This window comes from Haemaphysalis longicornis, unplaced genomic scaffold, assembly GCF_048455015.1.
Source record: "Haemaphysalis longicornis isolate Haplotype H1 unplaced genomic scaffold, Haemaphysalis longicornis Haplotype H1 scaffold_8, whole genome shotgun sequence".
Taxonomy (NCBI): domain Eukaryota; kingdom Metazoa; phylum Arthropoda; class Arachnida; order Ixodida; family Ixodidae; genus Haemaphysalis; species Haemaphysalis longicornis.
Genome location: NW_027526445.1, coordinates 152267064 through 152291206, shown reverse-complemented (window position 1 = coordinate 152291206; position 24143 = coordinate 152267064). Strand labels below are relative to the sequence as shown.

General features: G+C 47.1%; 2 protein-coding genes across 2 annotated transcripts in view; both read left to right on the top strand.

The window, feature by feature from the left end:
* Positions 1–24143, top strand: part of LOC144148527 (uncharacterized) — a gene marked incomplete at its 5' end in the record, with an annotated part of 188863 nt that overhangs the window by 61091 nt on the left and 103629 nt on the right. The window lies entirely within an intron of this gene.
* The window catches only part of LOC144149624 (barrier-to-autointegration factor-like), a 91229-nt gene continuing 83782 nt past the window's right edge, over positions 16697–24143 (top strand). The window contains exon 1 of the mRNA XM_077681270.1: positions 16697–17087. The gene's annotated coding sequence lies outside the window, so the exon portion shown is untranslated. The remainder of the gene's footprint in view (positions 17088–24143) is intronic.

The following is a 24143-nucleotide window of genomic DNA, read 5'->3' as shown; positions in this document are numbered from 1 at the left end:
CCGCGTGACATTAGCCAAGTAGTGCATCGAAAATCGAGCAAACAAAAAACGGGATGACACAACAATCTCTTTAAAGTATCCATAGATGCCCCCTGTCATACTACTCGTAGAAGCTACGAATTCTGGCAAAGCCCGCATTAGCCGCACTTGAAGTACTGTGCGCAGAAAAGGGTCTTGAACGTCCCGCAAAAACAAAAATCGATTCACAAGCTGTCTTACAAAAAGGTGCGCCAGCCCTAAGCCACCATCGCGGGTTCGTCGAAACAAATTCATTCGACTGGTCCTCTCCCAAGTAGAAGCCCACACAAATACAGCGAACACGTGGTGAAGTCGTTGTATATTCACCGGAGAACAATGCAGCGCCTGCATAACATACCATAATTTGCTAGCCAGAAAAATGTTGACCACAGTTGCCCTAGCAAACATAGACAAACCATTGGCTCTCCATTTACACGCTTTCTCACGCAGCTCCTGAGCTTGCGCACGCCAGTAGGGGTCGCTGTCTCTGTAAACCTCCAGTGGAATACCCAAGTATTTCGCTGGATGGGTGACCCGAGTGACATTGGTGAAAATGGCTGGGGTTGTCAGCCAATCACCATGCCAGAATCCCACACACTTTCCCCAGTTTACAAAGCTACCTGTTGCAACACCGAACCGTTTCACGATTTGTACGACAAGAGTGACACTTTCCTTGTCTGAACAGAAAACTGCAACGTCATCAGCATAAGCGAGAAGCTTGACTTCAGAAGAGTGTACACGATATCCTGGAACCTGGTTGTTTTGTATGATGGTTAAACACAACGTTTCTATGTAAATACAAAAAAGCAGAGGGCTGAGGGGGCAACCCTGACGCACCGAACGTTGCACGCTAATGGGCGCTCCCAGTGAATTATTTACGATCAACCGCGTGGTGCACCGTCGACACGCCTGGCCAACACCCTCACTAATGACAGATCCCACATTTACATGGTCAAGAACAGAAAACAGAATATCATGGGACACGCAATCAAACGCCTTTTCAAGGTCAAGCTGGAGAAGCGCGACGGCGCCTCCAGCGGCGTCGCAGCACTTAAGCACACATCTCGCCGTGTGTATATTCGTTGTGATTGTGCGACCTTTGATGACGCACGTCTGGTGGGGCCCTACAAGAACTGTGATAACAGTTTGTAACCTCTGCGTTAGCACCTTCATCAATATTTTGTAATCAACGTTCGACCAAGCGATTGGCCGGTACGCCGTTACGAACTTTAGTTTTTCAGTTTCTTCTGTTTTCGGTATGAGAACCGTGTGGGAAGACGAAAACGACGGTGGAAGGTATTTCAAACGAAATGCTTCTGAAAACATTGCCATTGAAACCGGTGATACGTCCTCTTTGAAGTACCTATAAGAGGCCGCGCTTAAGCCGTCAGGACCGCGCGACTTCCCTGGGTTTAAATTATCAATTGCTGACTTGATTTCTGCGACAGATATGGGCTGTTCTAAATTATCTTTAATTTCATCCTCAAGGCTAGGCATACGGCTGAGGTACTCTTTTATAAAGCCTTCCACATTATGCGGTCGGTACGCAAACAAAGACTGATAATATTGAAAGAAAAACTGGTGGATGTCGTCTATATCGGTTGACGCGCGTCCATTCCATTTGATTTTGTCGATCGTATTTCGTCGAGCACCCGCCTTTTCGATTCCAAGCGCCCGTTTGGTTGGCGTCTCTCCCACTACTAATCGCTCGGCTCTCGCTCGAACGAGTGCCCCGCAGTAGCGTTCTTCGTCTAGTATCTCTAGTTTCTGTTTGAGTTTGCGTATGTCCTCTATAAACAACCCAGGCGTTTTTCCTTCTTCCAAAGTTATTTACTTTAAATTGTCGCGTAATGTCCTTTCCTTGATTTTTTCTTCGTGTTGTTGCCCAATTTTACTGTCTTCATTTTCTATCTCTTCTATTTTTTTCTTAACTGCATCAATGAACATTTCGTCGTTTAGGAGTTTAGCATTTAATTTCCAAAGGTTCCACGAGAAAGCAGTTCCTTGCCTCCTTGGCCCAACGCTACACTTAACCATGCAGTGGTCAGAAAACGTCATTGGGTGTACTCTGTTACCTTGGAATTTCGGAATTAAATCAAGTGACGTGTATATTCTGTCCAGCCTCGCGTGACTGGTACCCTGAAAGTGGGTGAAACTCACGTCTCGACCACTCTCGAGGCATTCCGCCACGCCTAATAAACCAAATTCATCAACAATTTCTACCAGCAATTCGGTGCTTGCGTCCTTATAAGGACTACTGCTCGTTTTATCCTGCGGAGATAACACACAGTTAAAGTCCCCCATCAAGATAACTTGCCTCTCGATAGTGAGGTACTGCCGGATATTTTGGGAAAAAATCCGTCTGTCCTCCCCCCCATTAGGCGCATACACACAAATGACCCGCCATTCGACGTTATTAAATGTGAAATCGCACACAACCAAGCGACCAGATCAACACGATTGGACATTTTATCGGCATAGACCTAACCGCTTTTTCACAAAACGCAGGCAGCCACCGGAGTGTCCAACTGCATGACTAATACACGCACAGTACCTAGCCGTGAACCTCTGCACCATGCTCCCGGTCTCGTCCTCCCCCTCGACTTTTGTCTCCTGCACTGCCAGTACGTTTAGGTCCTGCTCTGTAAGCAGGCGGTACACCTGACATTGCTTTCTCTTGGCTGCAAACCCCCGCACATTTAGCGTAGCAAAGGTCAAAGGTCTGTCAGAGGGCATTTAAGAAGGGAGTTGGCGGCTAGAAACCGGGAGCATGGCGCTTACCGTTCCCGTCTCCACGTCCCTAGGTGTGTCCGTCCGCGATTGGGCCTAAAGATGGCTGTGGTTGCCCCTGCGTCGTGTCCGGCGGCTTGCGGCCAGGCTGTACGCCTGGACGCTGTCGCAAGGTCGAACGCCGCACCACAGCTGCCTTTTGAGGTGGTTCTCCGTTTCCGCTGCCGCCTTCTGCCTCCTGCTTGTGACCGGTCTCTTCCCGGGACCGCTTAGCAGTGGCATTGAGATACTGGCAGAGGAGACGCTGTTCGTTCTCTGCTGGTCGCCTTCCATCCCCTCCGGTGCGTCGTCCTCGAAGTGGTCGTCGCCACCTTTCCCCTGCGCATCAGGCAAGGGTGGGAACTCCATGGTTGGTTGCCCGCCGTGGTTTGAGTCCTGGGAACCTTGGTCACTATGTTCAAGAGACGCCGGCGCCACTTCCGGTGACAACGCCTCCCCCGCGCCTTCTGCCGCTTCTTCTGCTTCCGCTGTGCCCATGAGGAGATCAGACGCGTCGTCGCACCCCACGGCCCCCGTCACCTTTGCATACGTCTTAACGCACTGTTCGTCTTCGTGTCCGAAGCGTCGGCAAATGGAGCAGCGCGGCACTTTACAGTCTCGGCGAACGTGGCCGGTGGTGTGGCAGCGTAGGCACTGCATGGGACGCCCAGGGGCCACAACAAGGGCCAGTTCACCTGCAACTCGAATCTGGGGGGGGGGGGGGGGGAGATCGTCCACCTTCAACCCGGACTTCAGCTTGAGAAGCACGGTGCGAGTCGTAGAACCCTTGTCACTCCCGCCCTGTACGCGCCAGCGTTCCTTGGTAATTCTTGCCGAACGCCGCAAACGCCGCACGAATGTCGTCGTTTGCGACGCCGTACAGCAGCCAATGAAGCTTTAACTTTACGTCCTGGTGTTGCGGGTCGATGACTAGGCAGCGTCTTCCCTTCACTTGCACCTCGCCGGCTGCTGCCATCCTTTTCGTCGCCTCGGGGCTGTTGAACGTGACAGCCCATATGTGGTTTAACTGGTATGCCCCCAAGGCAACTACATCGGAAAGCATACCACACTTGGCCAGCATGTCCCTGAAGTCTTCCACTCGAAAAGTGTAGAAAAACTGTGTTCGAAACGATCCGTCTGGTTGTCAGAGAGGGCAAAATATTGGTACTCTTCCTTATCGCTAACTTCCATCCTGTTTCCGCGGCTTTACTGCGCCGCAATTGCCGCTTCTTGGGAGCACATGACCCTACGTCCTTCCACTGCGGTGGCCCGAAGTAGAATGATTTGGCTACGCCCGTGAGTCAGTACCCGGGAATCAAACGGCTTACTCCCTCACCTGTAACGCTGCGGAGTACCTTAGAACCTCCCAATGTCCGTCCGCGTCCATGCGTGCGCACACCACCATCAAGCAAAAATAAAGCGAAATTCGATTTGAGCCATGAGTTGCAGTTTCATTTATGGAATAATCAAGGTGCAACTCACGGCTCAAATCGAATGACGGTTGGGGCGCAAAATGGATGCCACTCGGGTAGCAACTTGGATGTCATTTCGAGTCCCCGTACCCCGCACCCTAGCCATCATCCACGGAGTGGAGATGCTGCCATGTTCCCCTTAAATTCCGATCAATGTGATATTTATATTCATTGCAAAACTTCAATAAAACTCGCAGAGATCTTCCGCTTACTTCTGGTCCAGATGATTAGCATCAAAAGGATACGGAAACATTTTAAGAGACGTTTTCTGAGTGATAATTGTTTTGCACTGTGAAGAGTTCGCGTACTAAATATTAAGATTGCGGTATTTATTTACTACGGATAGAAGTTGATTAAGCCAAGCTCAATTAACTGGCACAACGAACTGAAGGACACAACTTGCCGAGTTGCTCTTCAATATTTGGTGGTGCGCGTATAGAACTCAATACAAAACTGAGCGGCTCAGTACACCAGGAGAGGTGTTACTGCATGCAATTATGACTCGCTGTGGTTGGTGCTTAGGATTTTCCAGATACAAGCTGTGTGGTTAACTTGTACCTTCTTTGTGTTTTTCTGCGTACTCGCGCTCCTATGTGTATCGTTTTATTCATTATCCTTACCAGCTAGTATTACACCGAGATTAGAATTTATTTAACGGTTATTTTAGATGCGAAGCATCTCATGGGTCGACGTCAGCGCAGGTCAATATAAAAACAAATTGTTAAGCGGCGCCCGGATTCGATCCCACGGCTCTCTGGCCGCAACGGGAGGTACGTGGCGCTCTTTCCACTGCGCTACAAACCGAGACGGGAGCATGTGCTACGAACGCACCTTATGTCCTTCACTCATTAAAACTACGTCAAGAAGCTACTGATACAACGAAGGCACGCGAAGCTGAACGTCAACGGAAACGACAAACTAAAAACTAATGGGAACTTCAGTCGACCCCCTAGCTGCTTCTCATACTGGGTTCCCCTACCAAAAGATGGTGTAATTTCTTGTTTCATAAGGTATAGCGAGAACAAGCAAATCTATATGTGACGTCACCTGTAAAACAACCCGCCGTCGTGGCTCAGTGGCTAAGGCGTTGCGCTGCTGAGCACGAGGTCACGGGTTGGATTCCCGGCCGCGGCGGCCGCTTTTCTGATGGAGGCGAAAAGCAAAAACGCCCGTGTGTGCGAGATTTCGGCCCAAGTTAAAGATCCCCAGGTGGTCAAAATTAATCCGGAGCCCTCCACTACGGCGCGCCTCATCGCCTGCGTTGCGTCGGCGCGTTAAACCCCACAACCAATCAAAACCACTAAAACAGTGGGTATTCTCGACAATCAGTCCTGGATCGTCTGCGTACTGCACGGCACGCGATCCGGCGATCGATTTTCCCATGTATTTCCACAAGAATTTTAAACTGCTCGCGTACCGTGCAGGAGACCCTATATTTCCGGCGTGCAAACGGTTGCTTGAAGCAGCCTCGTGCCATGTGATAATCATCCTCAAAAGCTCAGCGCAAAAAAAAAAAAATTGCGCGAATAAAACGCGCCCGCGTGAGTTCAGAAATGTAGTAAACATTATGGTAGACAACGTGCGAGCATGTAAATGGAGAAAAGACGTGCAGTTCAGCTCATGCTGTACTTAGTGAAACAACACTGGTTGAAAGAGGCGTCAGTCAGTGAAGGGCCGACTCCGGATGTATACGTTTCACAAAGATGAAGACGGAGAAGGAGGCCCACAGTACGCTAGAAAGGAAGTCTAGCGAGCATCCTGTGGTCTTGCTCTACCGCCCTCGTATTTTAAAGACGACAGCCTTTTTTGGACTAGTTGAACTCGAAAATGTCTGTCTGTCTGTCTGTCTGTCTGTCTGTCTGTCTGTCTGTCTGTCTGTCTATCTGTCCCTCGAGCCATCTCGCCAAGGAATGCAGGAGTTATTGAACGAGAAGTAAACATTTCCAAACGACTAAATCTGGTGGCGACGTTCATACTTTCCAGCAACATTGTTCAGCAGAAAGAAAACATTACGCATACAAGAGGCAAAACATCAATACACAAGTAGTAAATTGTCGAGTTGTGTTATCTCCCGCCGCCTGTGCCAGGCGTGTGATGCCTCAACTAAGCGTCATGTGTCTTTCTCGCCCTTTCCTTCTCCTAACTCTGCCTTGACTATGCTTAAATACTCTGTTTTCGGACGAATAAACGGTTAATTCCCCAGCGCCGGACTCGTCTGTCGTCCACGCACCGTGTGTGCGCTGACTATGCAGCACAAAGTTATTTTTTTACTGAGGGTGCATGGCTGCTTGATTTGTGTGACAGGAAATTAAAAAATTCAGTGCCCTTCCACTCTGTGAAGAAAGATGACCAGCAAAGCTGCGGTGCCGAGCCTCAACGTGAGCTTTGACTGGGTCGTAGTCCAAAAGGTGCACGAAGCAAAACATGTTTGTAATTTGCGATTGAGCATAGTTCCTGGTTAATTAACTGAACGAACTTTTGACGAAGTAGTTTTTTTCCGGCGGGCAAACAAGGTGCTGTCCGTTTTCCACCCGTAGAATCCCTTATGTATTGACAGCGGGCGAGAATTCCAGACTATTTATACCTACGCTGTAAACCACGTAATTTTGAAAACTATATAAAACGCGGAGTTGTGTTAGAGTCGTCTCAGCGGCTACTTGTGATATAATTTGTTTTGGTACAGTTTCAATTAAACATGCGTTGGATGCACTTTCTGCAATGGCAATCGCTCCGCAGATTGACGTGATGCACAGTGCAACTCTCGATATGGGAATGCCATCTTACATAGATCAAGCTTACCACGATCCCCTTAAAGTCTGCTTCACCTCTTAACACAAATGAATTGCTGGGAAGACATTTTGGGGCGCAGCCCTCTGGCTCCCGTCTCTGGGCTCAGCCGCGTCGGCATCGTCGTGACCGGGCGAACGATGGGAAGACCGACGAGTGAAAGAAAGCAAAGGAGGAGAAGGTCGCGAAATTGTTAGGGGAGGGCGGTTCGCCAAGGCGGCGCGAGCCAGCGCTCTCCGACAGTGTGCGGTGAGGGAAGGGAAGGGGCAGTATGTTGTGCCCGCACGAGGCTCCCGACGCTTGGCGAAAACGTGAGGGGAGCGTTTGCGTGACATTGATGTGCGTTTGCTTAATGCTATGTTCGTACTGACGTAACAGCCGTATCATGCGCTATGGACGTAAAAAAAAACGGCGTTTCTTTCACGCACTTCGGTTGGCTGAGACGTCAAAAGAAGTCTTTATTTAAAGATATTACGACACTTACGGCAACAGCCTGAACGCAGCCTAAGACGCAGTTCGCGGTCCCTTCCTGAGACGCACCTCGCGCCACCGCCGGAGAGGCTCACCGTCGAGAGAACCCACGAGTGAGTTCTTCCCCAGCGCACTGGAGCCACCGGGAATGAATGCTGAACTGCGAGTGACGCAACCGGTCGTGCGCATCTGCAGCGGCTGTTGTGGAACGCGCCCATCCGCTCTCAGCCAGTTCTTACTGAGCAATGAGCGACGCAACTGGTGGAACTGCGTCGTCTGCCGCTGCTGCTAAACGAGCTGCCCGAACAGCTGTGCCCAAATATCGCCTTAGGATGTATCGTAGTCGCCAGCCATTTTTTAAAAGGAAATATAAGTGGTCTTGTATTGAAATATGAAGGCCCTATGGCCTTTTTATTTTGATATGATTTTTTCCATGCGCCGCGCCGGGCCTTACTCAAGCCGGTGTACTTTGGCCGGTGATTTTCTGCCCGGCCTTTCTCCGGCAACCATGTTCGGCCCGTGTTCAAATGTGGGCCTTTTGGCCGTGTACAGCCGTACTCCCATCACTGTCCAATGGCCAGTGTACGTCGGCCAGTCGACCGGCTTACGTTCATGCGGCCAGATTCCAGCCGTAGGGCTCCGGCAATCCCAAAGCCACCCGTGTGCGGCCGAAGTACGGCCACCGGAGGACAGCCGATATGCGGTCGTCGGACTCCAGCCGCACTAAAACTGTCGGAAATTCCGCCGTGCTATGGGCAGTGTAGTTCAGCCACAGTACGTTAATTGTACTGAGGCCGGTGGACGACCACTGTATGCAGCGCAAGCAGATGACTCAATCGCGCTGCCCAGCAGCACAAACCTACCATCTTGGGTGCACTGCACCCACATCAAAGTGATCCCGCGCGCAACCACCAGCCGTGCAGCCTTCAGCGCAGCCTGACTTAATTATCAGCGTCAGTTTACACCAAAATTAGTTTATTCAACAGTGCTCTGAAATGGTCGTTCTTTTCATTGTTGTGCCTCTTTTACTGTCGAATACAGCAAGTATTCATTTCTTTGCAGAGCTGGAATAGATTTATTGTCCAGGTCCCGTTATCTTCTGTGGGGCGGCTTACCTGTAATAAACAAGGACGGATGGGGGGGTGGGGGGGCGGAAGGCGCATACTTTAGTGGGTTGAATTTCACAAAGATGAAAGTGCCGCTTTTAGGCAATTTCTGTTAAGACAATACTTTCATGCTCTGACTAAATCAACGATTTTTCCAACAGCTGCTTGACCAGTTTTTTGTATATAAAACCGGTGTGAATGCCTTTACGAAGCGGTTCGGTACTCCACAAAACACTCAGCAGCATTCAATATAATTTACTTCGCACAAAATGTATGTCCAGTATTTGCCCATTTTTCTTGCAAAGAAATTTTCTACTGGTTCAGCTTATCTGATGATCTTTCACAGGGCTGATCCTAGAAGAGATCAAAGAAGTACTTTCAGTTTCAATATATTTCGTATGTTGTTTTCATGAGTTACGTGCACACTTCTTAATAGTCCAAAAGAACTTAATTTTCCTCTAAAGTGTTACTACGTTAAGAAAATTCTAGACGTGTTGCGAATGACGCCCTTCAGATGGCTGCAGTTGTATCCGTCTGTGTTCACGCAAGGAAAGGCGTAAAACAAGAGCTTCATATTTTCTTTCAAACAAATAACTTAGCAATTGTAGTATTCATACAGCAAACCTTGCATACTGCAACGAATAAAGCAATAAATGTTTCATTGGTCAAGTTTGAATGCGTAGGGTTCTCAACCCGTCGGAGGCGAACTTGCGGCTCAGCAAGTTTATTTATTTAATTCTTTCTTTATTTATTTTTTATTTATATGCTTATTTATTTATTTGTTTGTTTGTTTGTTTATTGATTTGTTTAGTTATTTATTTATTTATTTGATACCTGCTTGCCCTTGCATGCATTACAGCAGGGACATACATAACACTAAGCATCAAATATGAGACCGAATAACAAAATAATTCTACAAAGCGAGTGAAAATCGTCGGTATAAACAGTGGATAAAACCATACGTGGAAGATAATTACACTCCCATCTTGATCTAAAATAAAATGAATCGCGCAAGGCGTCACCTTAAATGAAAGTTAATAATTTGCTTCAAGCTAGCGATCCCACTTTGGGATATGTAGAATGGCGCTTGGATATACTTCTCGCCTTCTATTCGAGTTTTCGAATGATAGATATTACGAAAACATTTCAACCTCAGGTTTCGTCTATGATCCATCCCGTCTTACCATGTAAGTTTACTTTTACTTTCCCTAATCCTAAGTTGACAGCGCCAGTACCTAATATGAATCATACTGACCTATTCTGTATGTTTTCGAGCGTATCAACCAGCTCTTTGCTGTAGGGATCCCAGAAAACACATGCGTACTCCTACATTGAGCGCACATGAGTGAAATACGGTTGTTCTTTTAAGTTAGGTGGAGGTTCGCTGAAATGTTATCTCGGAAAGCCAAAAACACGTGCAGCCGTAACTTTTATGTTGTGAACGTGCCTATTTCTGCAACAACTCTTTAAATAAACTCCTCGTTATTTATATTCCCCAGCCGTTCTTAAAGCAGTGTAATGTACTGCATACGCATTCAATTAAACTGAAGGTTTTCTTGTAAAGTTGACGTTACACAATTTTTAAGATTCAACGACTTTTGTGAATCAGCACACCAGGACGTTATTAATGTGAATCATGCTGCATGTATTCGGAATCACGTTCATTCGCTATAGTCCTGTATATTACACAGTCATTCGCGAACATTTTTAACAAAGATTTGAGGCCACACAAACAAAAGCGCCCTCGCGACTGAGCCTTGGGGAATTGCTGAGGTCGCGGGAACATATCCGGACGAACAACCATCGAGAGTGACCAGCTGCTGTCTTAGAAAGATATACTCGGCTATCCCTGCAATAACCGATTTATTCAGTTTATTGCCCGCAATGTACTAAGAAGAAGGTGATATGAAAAACCGTCAAATGCTTTTTTTGCCGCACAAGAAAATAGTCAGCTACTTTAAGCTTATCTATTGCTAGAGCCAAATCGTCCGTGAACACAACAAACTGCGTTGAGCAAGAAAAACCCGACGAAATCCGTGTTTGCTAGGATGCTGGCGATTATGTTTACCCAAATGAGTCATATCCCAAGTGTAGCTAATCTCAATTTCAAGCACCGCAACTAAATTACATCCAGGCTTCGTCATTCACAAGGCGCTGTTGTTATGGCAAATTCAAAATCACACTTGTTTCTAAATAGGCAGTCATAATATCCCATGAAGTAACATACAGGGGATGAAGTTGAGCCTACCAATGCACGAGCGTAGCCTCTTCTACGTTTATCACAAACAATATCGTGCACATTGTTTTTCGCGGTATTATTGTGAGAAGAATAGCCGGAAACTTGCGCTTTTGCGCGCCCTTGCCTTTCTTTGGTGGGGAGTCCTTGACTGTGCACCGGTTGAGCTCCTGCGTGGTGGCCGCTTGCTCGACACCCTTTAAGCCCACTTTTTTTGGTGAACCACCGCCATATCGGGTCGGACATCGCTGCCGGGTCGATGTCTCCAATGGTCTCCATTTCTTGAACGGGTGAATAGCCTCGAGCTGATGCGTCGACAAAGCCGACGGGCGAGGCGTTGTAGCAGCTATGACTGGCGAGGCTTAGCTCACCCGCCGGTGTGGCACAGTCTTCTTGTGGCAATAAATGGCATTGCGATGGCCTAAACGTTTCCCTGGTAATGTCCAGTGAGTCCTTGCACCTTGCCCGTTCACCTAGAACACTCATTACTGTTTGGCAAACCTAGTTTGTTCATTTAAAACACAGAAACACCTGGCGGATGCAAAAACGTGTCTGCGCCATTCGATCCCTAACGGCTCTTTCTTCAGCCAGGGAAAAACCGGTCCTACATCGGCGGGTGTTCTCGGCACCCAGACGCGCGCCGTTGTTCGCATAATGACGCATAACCTGATACCTTATGAAGGCCGGTCTCCTCTTGAACATCGGTTGCCGAAAATTCTTCGGCCGTTCGCTCGCCGTAATTCGGCCCAGGACCGCTAACCAAATGAAAAATGTACATGCTGAGGCCGTAAGTCGGCCGGTCTCTTTCATAACACCGGCTGCCCGAAGAAAACGAATATTCTGCCGCCGGATGGGTGGTTCACCGTTGAAAGAGCGGATGTGCGGCAGCCGCGCTACGGCCGGTCTCCTTTCGAACACCAACTGTCACAAGAATACGGATATCTTGTGGCCGGTCGCTTGCCGTGCTTCGGCTGAACACTGCTTCCCGAAGGAAAAACGGATCCCCTAAAGCCGTACTCCGGCCGATTTCTTTCTCAACATCGACAGCCGAAAGGCAACTGAATATCTGGCAGCCGGGCAGCTGCCGTTGTGCGTCTGAACACGGGCGGGCGGAGAAATACCGAAGCGCTGGTTGCCGAATGTTGGCTATTCATCGTATGATCAGTGGCAGCCAGAACCTGGACGCTGGCCGGACATGCCAGAAAGCGGCCATAGACGGGCCGGTCTTGCGACACACTTGATTTTGATTTGATTGTGGGGTTTAACGCGCCGACGCAACGCAGGCGATGAGGCGCGCCATAGTGGAGGGCTCCGGATTAATTTTGACCACCTGGGGATCTTTATCGTGCGCCGAAATCTCGTACGCACGGGCGTTTTTGCTTTTCGCCTCCATCAGAAAAGCGACCGCCGCGGCTGGGAATCAAACCCGCGACCTCGTGCTCAGCAGCGCAACGCCTTAGCCACTGAGCCACCGCGGCGGGTCTTGGGACACACTTTCTGTGCCGCCTGATGTGGCGCGCAGTTAGTACAATTCCGGGATTTGAGTGGGTTCCGCAACGTGGCGCTACGGTCGCTGGCGATTCTTGCCTACATCGCTCTGTTACCGGAGACGTTATGCTGGATCCCGGCCATAGACAGCTTTGCTGTAAACAAACACACGCATTGAAAACAATGTTTCGCCACAAATATGCAGAAATCGCCCTCCGGCGTATTCCACAAAGTCCAAGAACAACAAAAGGTATCGATAGATGGCACGAGCAGTGGTACGCGGGGCAATTGAATTGGCTTGAGCAAACCTCCATCGTGTTTATTGTGGGAAGAACAAGATGATAAAATACGAAAAAAGAAGTTTCCCGTTCCAGGAATCGAACCTGGGTTACGACGTCTATCCGATTGCACCATCATCGTCTTTTTTTTTTTTTTTACGGATTGCGCCATCATCGTATTCAGGTGGCTGAGCCATTTGGCTTCGTTGAGCGGACGTTGGATTTGGGCTTTGGGTGAGTCGAAGTGGAAAAGGGGTTGTAGACAGTGATAGTCTAAGGACAACGATTGGGGGAAGGGGGTTGCTAAGGTTTGTCGTGAGGGATTCGTGAGTTGTTCTCTGAGCTTGGACTTTGACTCGCAGGCAGTTTGCACATATGATCATTGATTCTTGGACTTTGGTTGCAACGGATTGGACTCTGGCCCATCGCCATTTGATTTCAGAAATCTCCGTGTTTCAACCGCTATCGTATTTAGACTGCGGGCATTCGAAATTTTTGGCATGCTCATTTTGGTCTTTTGGTCTTCTAAGCTTGTCTTTTTTTTTCTGGGGGGGGGGGGGGGGTACCTTTATTTTCGTTACTGATATTGGTTTGTTCGTCTTGCATTTCGTTCGGCTTTCTTTGCCGATGTATATTTCCGTGCTCTGTTTAAATTCTGGGAACTCATTTTTAGCTTGTGTAACCCGCATTTTTGTATCACGTAAGTATTCTGCCTATGAGCAATACTCTTCTTTTGTCATTGCAACTAAACCACTCCCTTCTGTAAGGCCCTAAGAAACTGATGGTACTAAAATAAATAAATAAATAAATAAATAAATAAATAAATAAATAAATAAATAAATAAATAAATAAATAAATAAATAAATAAATAAATAAATAAATTTCGTCAGCGTTATGCGTGGTAGCAGTTAGAAAGCGGCCACTTCGTGCATTGCTTCGTATTATATAACTAGTATGGCTGTCACGTCGTTTCGCTTCGGCATCTGTCAACCCTCGGCGGCCACCCAATGCTGAGCAAAGCGTTGCATTAATTCGTGTCACTTTTTTCAGGCCTCCAAGGTGCTTGGAATGTACTTGAGCTTAGAGAAAGGCAGGACGCGCTTTGTTCTGTGGTTGAAGGAGGCTAGCGGCGCCAGTAACAAGCAGGCGAATGACTGCCACCAGAGCTTACACGACTGGAGCCAAGAGTTTATGTAAGACTGTATGAAATAGCTCAGGCCGGACCGTGCTGCGAACTCTTAGTTCGTGAGTCGCACCTGACGTGAGGCGGAGAAGACGGTGTAGGCATTCTTCGCTTTCATCCTCCATCTCGAGGGACCGCATCATCACTGGACCATTCCCCCGTTCTGCCTACTTGCCCTTCACTCTAAAAAAAAGGGTAGAAAAAAGGAGGAAATCGAGGGTTTTCTCCCCCAGACCAGCGAGATTCTCCCTTTAGCTCGTTACACGTCGCGCCCTCTGTACGGCCTCTACGAAACACCGAAACGGGGGAGGAAATATTCTCCCCTGTCGTCTGCAATCTTCTGTGGGCGCCGACGCCGAAAACGAAACCGTTCATCGTTGCACCGTGGCTTTCGCCGATCGGGCGCATACGACGACTACGAGCAACACCGCCCCTGCGGTGTGCTGCTTGCGTGTTTTCTCGGCGTCTTTTTTTATTATTATTACTATGTGCTCGCCACGCAACCGCACGGCTCGCGACCCGTGCGTTTGAAGCACATTCTGTGGGAACCGCTGCATGCTTGCTGTGTGCGACTCGCCTGCGGCCTGTTGAATGTCAGCACTGCATTTGTAGACGTTTTATACTTACGCCCAGGGGTAAAAGAGGTCAGCGATAATAGTAAACTGCCCCCTTTTTCGTCAACGAGCACGGACAGGAGCATATTGACACATCAGTTACTAAAAACAAAAGGCCCCCATTCGGTAACAGCTTGGCTGAATGGTTGCCAGACTAGCGGTGAAGGCGAGGCAATGAGTGTCATTACCCACGATCGCGCTCACAACGAGAAAATCCGTCGGCTAAACGTCGTCGTGTTTCGTCGCCGCACAAAGATCGGACTGCAGCTACTGTGATTTTGGTTATCAAACCAGATATTTTGAATTTGGATAGCGGAGCATGGCTATCTTTGCCTGCATATATTTTTTTCCCTTGCCCGCCGCGCTTGCCCAGGGGCTAAGGCGTTGTGCTTAAGCCCAAGGACGCGGGTTCCCAGCCGCTTTTCTGATAGAGGCGAAAAGAGAAAACGCTTGTGTGTTCGAGATTTCGGCGCAAGTTTAAGATACCTGAGTTGTTAAAATTAATCCGGAGCGCTACACTATGGCGCGTGTCCCGTTGCCGGTGGAGCGTCGGCACGTTAAACATCATAATCAATCAATCAATGTTTTTTAACTTGCCGTTTGGGTGGGAGGGGTGTGACAGGCACTGAGCGGGCTTTTTATCTGTTGACACCCTATGCCTATCAGAACAGCCGAGAAAGTAGCTCAAAACTGTAGCATTTACTCCTACCCTGGCCCCTCCGCGCGCCCATTATTCTGCTTCCATTTTGTGAGCGTTTTTTTCCCTGCTGTCCACGCTAACTTTCCGAATCTCGATTATAGTTTTACATTAGTAGCGCGCTATAAAATGGCGCAAACACAGCGCTAACCCAACGTGCTGTACGTTTGCACAGCTATTTGCTCAGCGCAGCATGTCGCGCCCAGGGGTAAATACAAATTTAATTCTGGCGCTAGTTCACTCAAATCATGCAGGCGGCTGCAAAGGCTAGTCAAAAATTGAAAACGCCAGATGTCCGCCTTTTCAAAGCGAGATTGTAGCGGTGCTTGCCGCAACGAACAAACACTGCAACATATGCGCCTCAGTAACACCCGTGGTCTTGCCTCAATTTCACAACTGAGCTACGCGACAGCAAGTGACTCAAAAACAACAACTGACTGACTCAAAAACTGACTCAAAAACTTCGCTCGCGTTTTTACAGGTGGAAATGAAGAGCAGATGAAAGTAGGCGCGTTGCCGATGGAGAAACAGCCGGCCAGCAAGCGTCGTCGACCGCCGGCGAAGCCTTCACGTTAACAGGGGCGATCCTAGCGGTAGCTTTTGTCCCTGATTGAAACTTCGGCCGGAGTTTCGTGTCCAGAAAAGCATTGAAGGACTCTGACATAGCCTACTGTCAAATCTGTGCGTCAAACCAAAGCCTACGCAAGTACTATATAGCGAGCGAGATGCAAGGCGTACCTGCACAGTTGGTCTGTTTACGCTACTTTTTATTGGTATTTCTAACCTTTTTTTTCAAACTTTTTTTGTTTTGTCTTCGTGTTCTTTTTGAAACTGTATAAGATGGATATTTTTGATTTTGTCAGATCATTTTGCTGAAACTTCTATTTATTCGATTTTTTTCTTATTTTTTGGTTTTCCAAAATTTTGTCAGACCAGTAATTTCCGTTCGCGCTATTATAACGACGAATATAGTATAACTTCCGCCTAATCGGCATTTGTGGAAATGCAGGGCGTTTCACGGTTCACTCGTCTTCGCCATTTTTTTATTCGTATTTCGAACGTTCTTTTGTGGGCTTTTTTCTTTTATTCTTCGATTTTGGGGGAGATGTATAGCATGCATACGTTTGATGTTGCCAGACCTTTTACAAATTTTTTTTCTTATTATTTAGTGTTTCAAAATTCTGTACGACGAATTATCTATCCATTTACGGCAACATGACATGCGCAAAATCTGCAGTTTTCTGGAAATCCAGTCCGTTACAAGGCCCCGGCTGAGGGGAACTCGCCAAAGAACGCTACGCATTAAAAAAAAGTAACAGCGCGCAGCTGGAGGGGACGGGTGAACGCGGGGATTCCCCGTCGGTCGCGGGGATTCCCCGCTGTGAGGGTCGGAATCTCACTAAGCGAGAAGAGTCTCGCATAATACTGGCACGCGGCGCGATAAAAGATTCTCCAAACTCTCATCGTAGACAATGATCCGCCATGGCTCCTCTTCGCCTCTTCAGACCTCTCTCAACGGTGTTCCAAACTCTCTTAACTAAGCGGACGAAACGGAAACACTTAGAAAGCCTCCCAAACGATTGAAATGTTGAAATGGATTTGTCTTCTACATCGAAAGACGAAAACTAACACCGGAGTGGGCTAAAATTGAGTTGGAAATGCCAGGAGGGAGTTTTGCTTTAGGAGAGAGAACTGAACGAAGAGGAGAAGGGCGGGAGAGGGCAACGTATGGTGAAATGTCTGATAAGGTCGAAATGTCGTTTGGAGTCGCCCCCTTAGCTGCTGGCATAACATAACCTTCGCCGCCGCGACAGGCGAGAGACGTTGCGCGCCGGCAGAACGTGGAGTAATCGCTCACTCCCAGTCGCCACGGAAGGCAGGCGCCTCGAACGTTCGCCGCATCAAGGTACAGCCCGCCTACTCATCGAACAACCTCCTCAGAACATTGTTCTTCGTACAAGAACGGCAGTAAGTACATGTGCACTTCCTCCTCTTCGACCGTGAAACATTCGCACTTAATTTGTATTTTTTGTTAAGTACAGTCACTCGTCAAGAAGAGTGGACACGAAGCGATGATTCGTTAAATGCTTCAGCATTTGTATGTGGTCTTAAAGGTGGAAGCGCTCACACAACAGGAACGAAAGAAGAAAAAACAGAGGACACGGCGCTAACTCCCAACTTTTTGTTTATTGAAAAGAAACACAAATATGTACTTTCAACAACTCACGTGGTGCTTGCGTCTCGCCCAAGATAAAATCGTGAAAGCCACTTTTTACAGGGAATTAATATTGGTGTACATGCGAAAATCGTAGTATAAGGGCATTAAAACAGCAAAACCATAATGTATCAAGACACCGCTACGATCGCAATGAGTTGCTCAGGTAAAACTATTCTTTGTCTGTCATAAAAATTCAGGGGGCACTAACATATCTATCTCCGGACTTTTTAATGCGAAATGCTTCTTTCAGCTCTCGAGTGGTTTTATCTGGATGCCGTGACAAAACTGCGGTATCGCAGAAGATGGGCGAACACCCATGCGTGGTGCAGTATTCACATAGTTGTAGCCCTGCTTCGATTTTTCACCTTTTTTACGTTCGTGCAGACGTATGCTTAAACACCGCCCAGTTTGTGCTGCATAGATGTGGCCACACGTTATCGGCATCAGATAAACAACACTCGTTGCACACCGCACGAAGGGGGAAGTATGTTTCACTTGGCATGCTCGTTTTCTTGACGGCTTCTCACTGGGAAATGACATTCTGTCTATTTTGCCGCATAACTTGGTCAGTTTGTTTGGGGCCGGGAAAACCACGTCCACGTCATACCGGTTAGCAACATTTTTTTAACCCGTGCGACGACTTGTGCATGTACGGACTGAGAGACAGGTTTTTTACACTTATTTTATTTTCCTCATTTCCCCAATCTGATATCGCGCCTTTTATTAACTTTTCGCGCCTGATATTATATGACGAATGACAGATTGCGAAAAACCAGCCCTATGTGGTCTTTCTAGCTGGCTTGTGAAACTACTGGATAGTGAAACTACTGGTATAGATGTATTAAATCTGCAACGAAAATTGTTTCCGGCCTCACAGGATATACGGTATCATGTCGCACCGAATGCAAGAGTTTGAGCTCACGAATTTGCACCCGTATTATTTTTACCACGCGTGAATTTTAAAGCTCTGAATGGTAATGAAATCTTAGTCCATCTGAGCCCGAGTAAATTGATAGTACGAGAGAGTTGTGAGTCTATTTGAGTTCGGAATTTATTTTGAGAGTTCAGTTCATTTTCAGTTCTGAGTTCATTTTGAGTTTGAGTACATTTTGAGTTCTGAGTACATTTTGAGTTTGAGTAGGTTTTCAGTTTTGAGTACATTTTGAATTTGAGTACATTTTTTGTTCCGAGTACATTTTGAGTTTGAGTACATTTTGAATTCTGAGTACATTTTGAGTTTTTTACCCGCCGCGGTGGCTCAGTAGCTAAGGCGTTGCGCTGGTGAGCACGAGGTCGCGGGTTCGATTCCCGGCCGCGGCGGATGCTTTTCTGATGGAGGCGAAAAGCAAAAACGCCCGTGTGTACGAGATTTCGGCGCACGTTAAAGATCCCCAGGTGGTCGAAATTAATCCGGAGCCCTCCACTACGGCGCGCATCATCGCCTGCGCTGCGTCGGCGCGTTAAACCCTACAACCAATCAACAACAACAACAACAACAACATTTTGAGTTTGAGTAAATTTCGAGTTGTGAGTACATCTTGAGTTTTGAGTACATTTTGAATGCTGAGTGCATTTGGACTTTTGAGACCGAGTGAGTTCTGAGTTTTTTGCTCACTGTGAGTTTGAGTTTGAGTGAGCGCAGATGTGCTGCTCAGCAATGAGTCTGAGTTTTAATGAGTGGTGATTCGAAAATAAATTTGTGAATGAGTTTGAGTGAGCCACGCCAACTTAGCCGAAGTATGGATTTCGCGCCTGTTATTAACTTAAGGATTATCTTGCGAATGACAGATTGCGAAATACCAGCCCTGTTTAGTATTTCTAGCTGGCTTGTGAAACTACTGGATATTTTTTCGGTGGACGATTTTTTGAGGGATGCTCGCAGACAAGAAACACCGATCCCCATTTTTACGATCTTTGAGTGCCCGGAATTCAAGTATACTAGGGGCTTCTTTGAACGCGGGAAGTACGACCAGCATATATGTTTTTCTTCTCTATACAGCCTTAGACCCAAAAACTGTAATTCATGTTCCTTTGGCAACTCAACTGTAAAGCCCAGACCACAATCATACCGCTTAAAAGTGTTCAAAACCTGAGTCGCCTTTTTGTCGAGGACTCCATGCTGGGGTTCCGACCCCAGCTCTCTACTCAGGACGTCATGCTACAACTAAAACACCACATAGTAGATGCTCGATTCAGTTCCACACATAACAACAAGGCGATCTTGGGCCTCGATTTAACGCGAGCGTTCGACTCAGTTAGCCACTTGGCAATTCTGGAAGGAGTAGCCGCGGCTGGAGTCGGTGCGCGAGCATACAACTACATTTTTAATTTCCTCACCGGTCGAACAGCAACACTCACCCTTGGACAATTGGCTACACCCCTGATCCCCCTCGGTAGCAAAGGTTCCCCCCAAGGATCGATTCTTTCCCCCTTTCTTTTTAATATTGCCCTACGAGGTCTACCTGCGCTCCTCGATGCCATCCCCGGCCTACACCACAGCATATACACCGACGACATCACGTTGTGGGTTACTAGAGGATCTGATAGTCACATCCAAGATACCCTCCAAACGGCAACTGATGTCGTCGAAGCGTATGCTGCCTCTCGTGGTCTGTCCTGCTCCCCAACAAAATCAGAGATTCTTATATACAGACCTAAGAGACAAGGAAAACAGCCACCTTCCCCACTCCTTCTCATCCAAATAACTACCTCTAACGGCCAACCCATCCCAATAGTTGACTGCATCAACATTCTACGTCTCCGTATACAGGCAAACGGATATAATGTAGATACTCTCCGTGCCCTAGAAAAAGGGGTTTACCAGGCTACACGACTCATCTCTCGCATAGCTACCAAACATCGAGGAGTGAAAGAAAACAATCTAATACGTCTCGTAGAAGCCTTCGTCATCAGTCGTATAGCATATGTCACCCTCTTCCTAAACCTCAAAGTCAGCGAAACGCACAAAATTGAAGCTATTATACGTAAATCTTACAAATAGGCTTTAGGTCTCCCCGTTACACTCTCAACAGACAAACAACTCTCGCTCGGTGTGCAAAATACACTAGACTAAATCATCGAAGCCCAACGGGTCTCGCAACTTGAGCGACGTACAAGGAGTGACACTGGACGCCACATTCTTCAGAGTGTTGGCCTCAGTCAACCCACCATCTCTGACACCTATGTCAACATTCCCTCAGTCATTCGAGACCAACTGGTAATCCAACCCCTCCTTAAACACATGCACCCGATTCATAACGAGGAAAGGCGGAGAGCCAGAGCACAGGCTTTACACAAGCAACATTCCTCCAACCCACAAGTACCCTACGTGGACGCTGCGGAATACCCAGGACGCGAAGCCATTGCAGCGGTCGCAGTTAGTTCAGCTCACCTCACACTATCTGCCCTCTCCTTCCCTACTCAATTTCCAACCGTAGGTGAAGAAATGGCTATCGCTCTTGCCATTATTTCCAGCCCTAAAGTTACTACTATAATAAGCGACTCCAAATCGGCCATTACCAATTACTCCAATGGGCGAGTTGACCCCCAAACTTTACGCCTACTCCTGCAGGCACGCCAATTCCCGAAACGAAATATATATATCGTTTGGGCACCGGGCCACTCCGTACTCCCAGGAAAGGAATTAGCACACGAGGTTGCTCGAGAACTGGTAATCCGAGAGCCCAGTGACGCTGCAGAATCTCCTCAGCCGTTCTTCTATAGGGACCGCCTCTTGACCTACCGATCGGTACTCGATCACTACCCACTGTCCAGAGCTTGCTTCCCACCACCCGACCCCCCCTCCAGCCACCACGCTGTTGTATGGCGCCAACTTCAAACATCCACATTTCCCACCCCTGCCCTCCTATTACTCTAATTGACTCTATTACCCCGAGTGGCACTCTAACCTATGCCCTCTTTGCCACAAATACGCAGACCTATCACATGTCATTTGGTCCTGTGAAGAAAAACCCCTCCACACTCTTAAAAAGCACCCCATTTTATTACGAATTACGAAAGAGGAGCAGTGGGAGGCCGCGCTGCTCAGTACAGACCATATGACCCAGGTCTCACTAGCCCAGGTGGCCGAAGACGCCGCAGATCTACATGAATCCTGCCGTCGCCGAAAGGACACTGAAGTCGGCCTGAAAACGCTCCCACCCATGGCAACAATAAAGTTTAATCTGATCTGATCTGATCGAATCACCACTCACTCAAACTCAGACTCATTGCTGAGCAGCACATCTGCGCTCACTCAAACTCACAGTGAGTGCAAAACTCCAACTCACACGGTCTCAAAACCCAAAATGTACTCAGAACAAAAAATGTACTCAAACTCAAAATGTACTTAAACTCAAAATGTACTCAAAACTCAAAATGTACTCAGAACTCAAAATGTATACCTCAAACTCAAAATGTATTCAGAACTCAAATGTACGCAGAACTCAAAATGCACTCAAACTCAAAATGTACTCAAAACTCATAATGTACTCAAACTCAAATTGTACTTTAGAGAGGAGTAAGTGGGCTGGTTGGTGCAGGTTAAAAATGTGGGAAACTAGCAATATAAGCCGCCTGCAAGAAATAAAACTTGGTTGTTTGTAAGCGCCGTGTGTTTGTCTTCTACTTTACGTCCTGTCCTTCCGCGCTGTTTCTCACATTTTCAAAAGTACTCAGAACTCAAAATGTACTTAAACTCAAAATGTACTCAAAACTCAAAATGGACTTTCAACTCAAAATGTACTCAAACTCAAAATGGACTCAAAACTCAAAATTAACTCAGAACTCAAAATGGACTGAAAACTCAAAATGAATTCAGAACTCAAATGAACTCACAACACTTTCGTGCTAGGAATTTACTCGTGCTGAGATGGACTCAGATTTCATTAAAATTCAGAGTTTTAAAATTCACGCGTGGTAAAAATATTACGGGTGCAAATTTGTGAGCTCAAACTCTTGCATTCGGTGCGACATGATACCGTATCTCCTGTGCGGTCGGAAACGATTTTCGTTGCATATTTAATACAGCTATATCTGCTGGACATGATGATTAGCGCAGCTTGCAAGCAACTGTAAGTATATATTTGATACCAAACTCTTGATGTAGGCTTTGTGTTCGTGTTTATGACAGATGGGGTCCAGTCTCGGTGGTGTGCTGAGCCCCTGGGCAGAAACAAACATCGGGCGAGGGGACTTGCGCTCACCGCTCTGTTCATTTACATCGAAGCTGTTTAGAGTTACGGTGTCGAGCAGGAAATAGTGCTTTGCGGCGGCAAATAGCGCGATCGGAGGCATTCGCTGACTGCGCCACCCCACTTACTTCTGCGCGTACGTAAGAGGCATATCAGCCCAATAGTTCCTAAGCTGTTTCATGGAACGCAGGCTTGTTGACGGATGTTATGTGCTGCAATGTATGGAACCAACTACGCTTTCAAGGTGGCGTGCCAACAATTCACAAGCACAATTATATCTATATTGCACTGAATAAGACTTCTTTACTTAACTGGTCATTATTCAGTGCTATGATTTCGAAAGGTTTCATCCGATTTACCTTCTTTCACCGCGACCACTATTTTTATACCCAACACGCCCTATCGGCATCACTGAATTTTAACCCAATCTGTGACTAGCCATGACTATAACTTGATGATAGGAGGACGCATTTCTTTATTTATTCCACGCGATTTCCCTCATCGAGACCTTTAACTCGATACCCAACAAGCCCTATTGGCGCCACTTAAAATTTTCACTCAATCTATGACTCACCGCGACGATCTCATAGCTATAACCAGAAAGCATTTTTATATTTGTACCACGTGATTTCCCTCAAAGATACATTTGATACCTCACACACCCTAGCAGGATCATTTTGAATTTTATTCAAATCTGGCTAACCATGACTCTCATGACTGTAAGCAGGACGCATTATTTATACGCCCTACGTGATTCCCCTAATTTAAACCTTGAATTTGATACCCCGCGTGGTTTAGCTCCTCAAGCGTTACTACGCAGGAATGAAGCGAAACAACATTATCATCGATCAATTATCAACTATGAAACGAAACTGTCCTGTTCGTCATACTCGCCATGCTGACACATGGGTGATTCCCCTTACACGCACAAATTATGGTCGCCAGTTGCTCTCCTTTACATTGCCGTCATTACTTAACTCGCTGGGTACGTAGATATTCCTTTTTGTGAAACTGTTATTATAGAGTATTTCTCATTTTTGTGTCTGAAATGTGTCTTCGCGCATGTGCTGATCAAGAATGTTTGCTGTATAAAATTTCAACCGTGTGTATTAGTTTGTTACCGTTTCACACGCACGATTAGCTTTTTTTGTACATTACTACGAAAGGGGCACAGACCCCGTCAAACCTTCTTTCTCTGGCTTTTTGTCTGTGCCCCCGGTAGCTGTGTTGTTGTTGTTGATACCAAATAAAGGTGACTTGACCTTGAATTTTTAACCTAAGCTATGACTCACCATGACTATCTCATCATTAGAACCACGAACCCTTTTTTGCTTATCCCACGTGATTCCCCTCATCAAGATCGTAAATTTGATACCCTATACGCCCGGTCGGGGTCACTTCGAATTTTACCCCATTTTAAGCCTCGCCATGACTATCTGATGACTATAACCAGGAAGCATTTTTGTATTTGTCCCACGTGATTCCCCTCATCGAGACCATTGATTTGATACCCTACACATCCTAGTGGCATCAATTTGAATGTTAACCCAAACAATGACTAACCATGACTATCTCATGATATAGCCATACCGCATTTTTGTTTCATGTGATTTC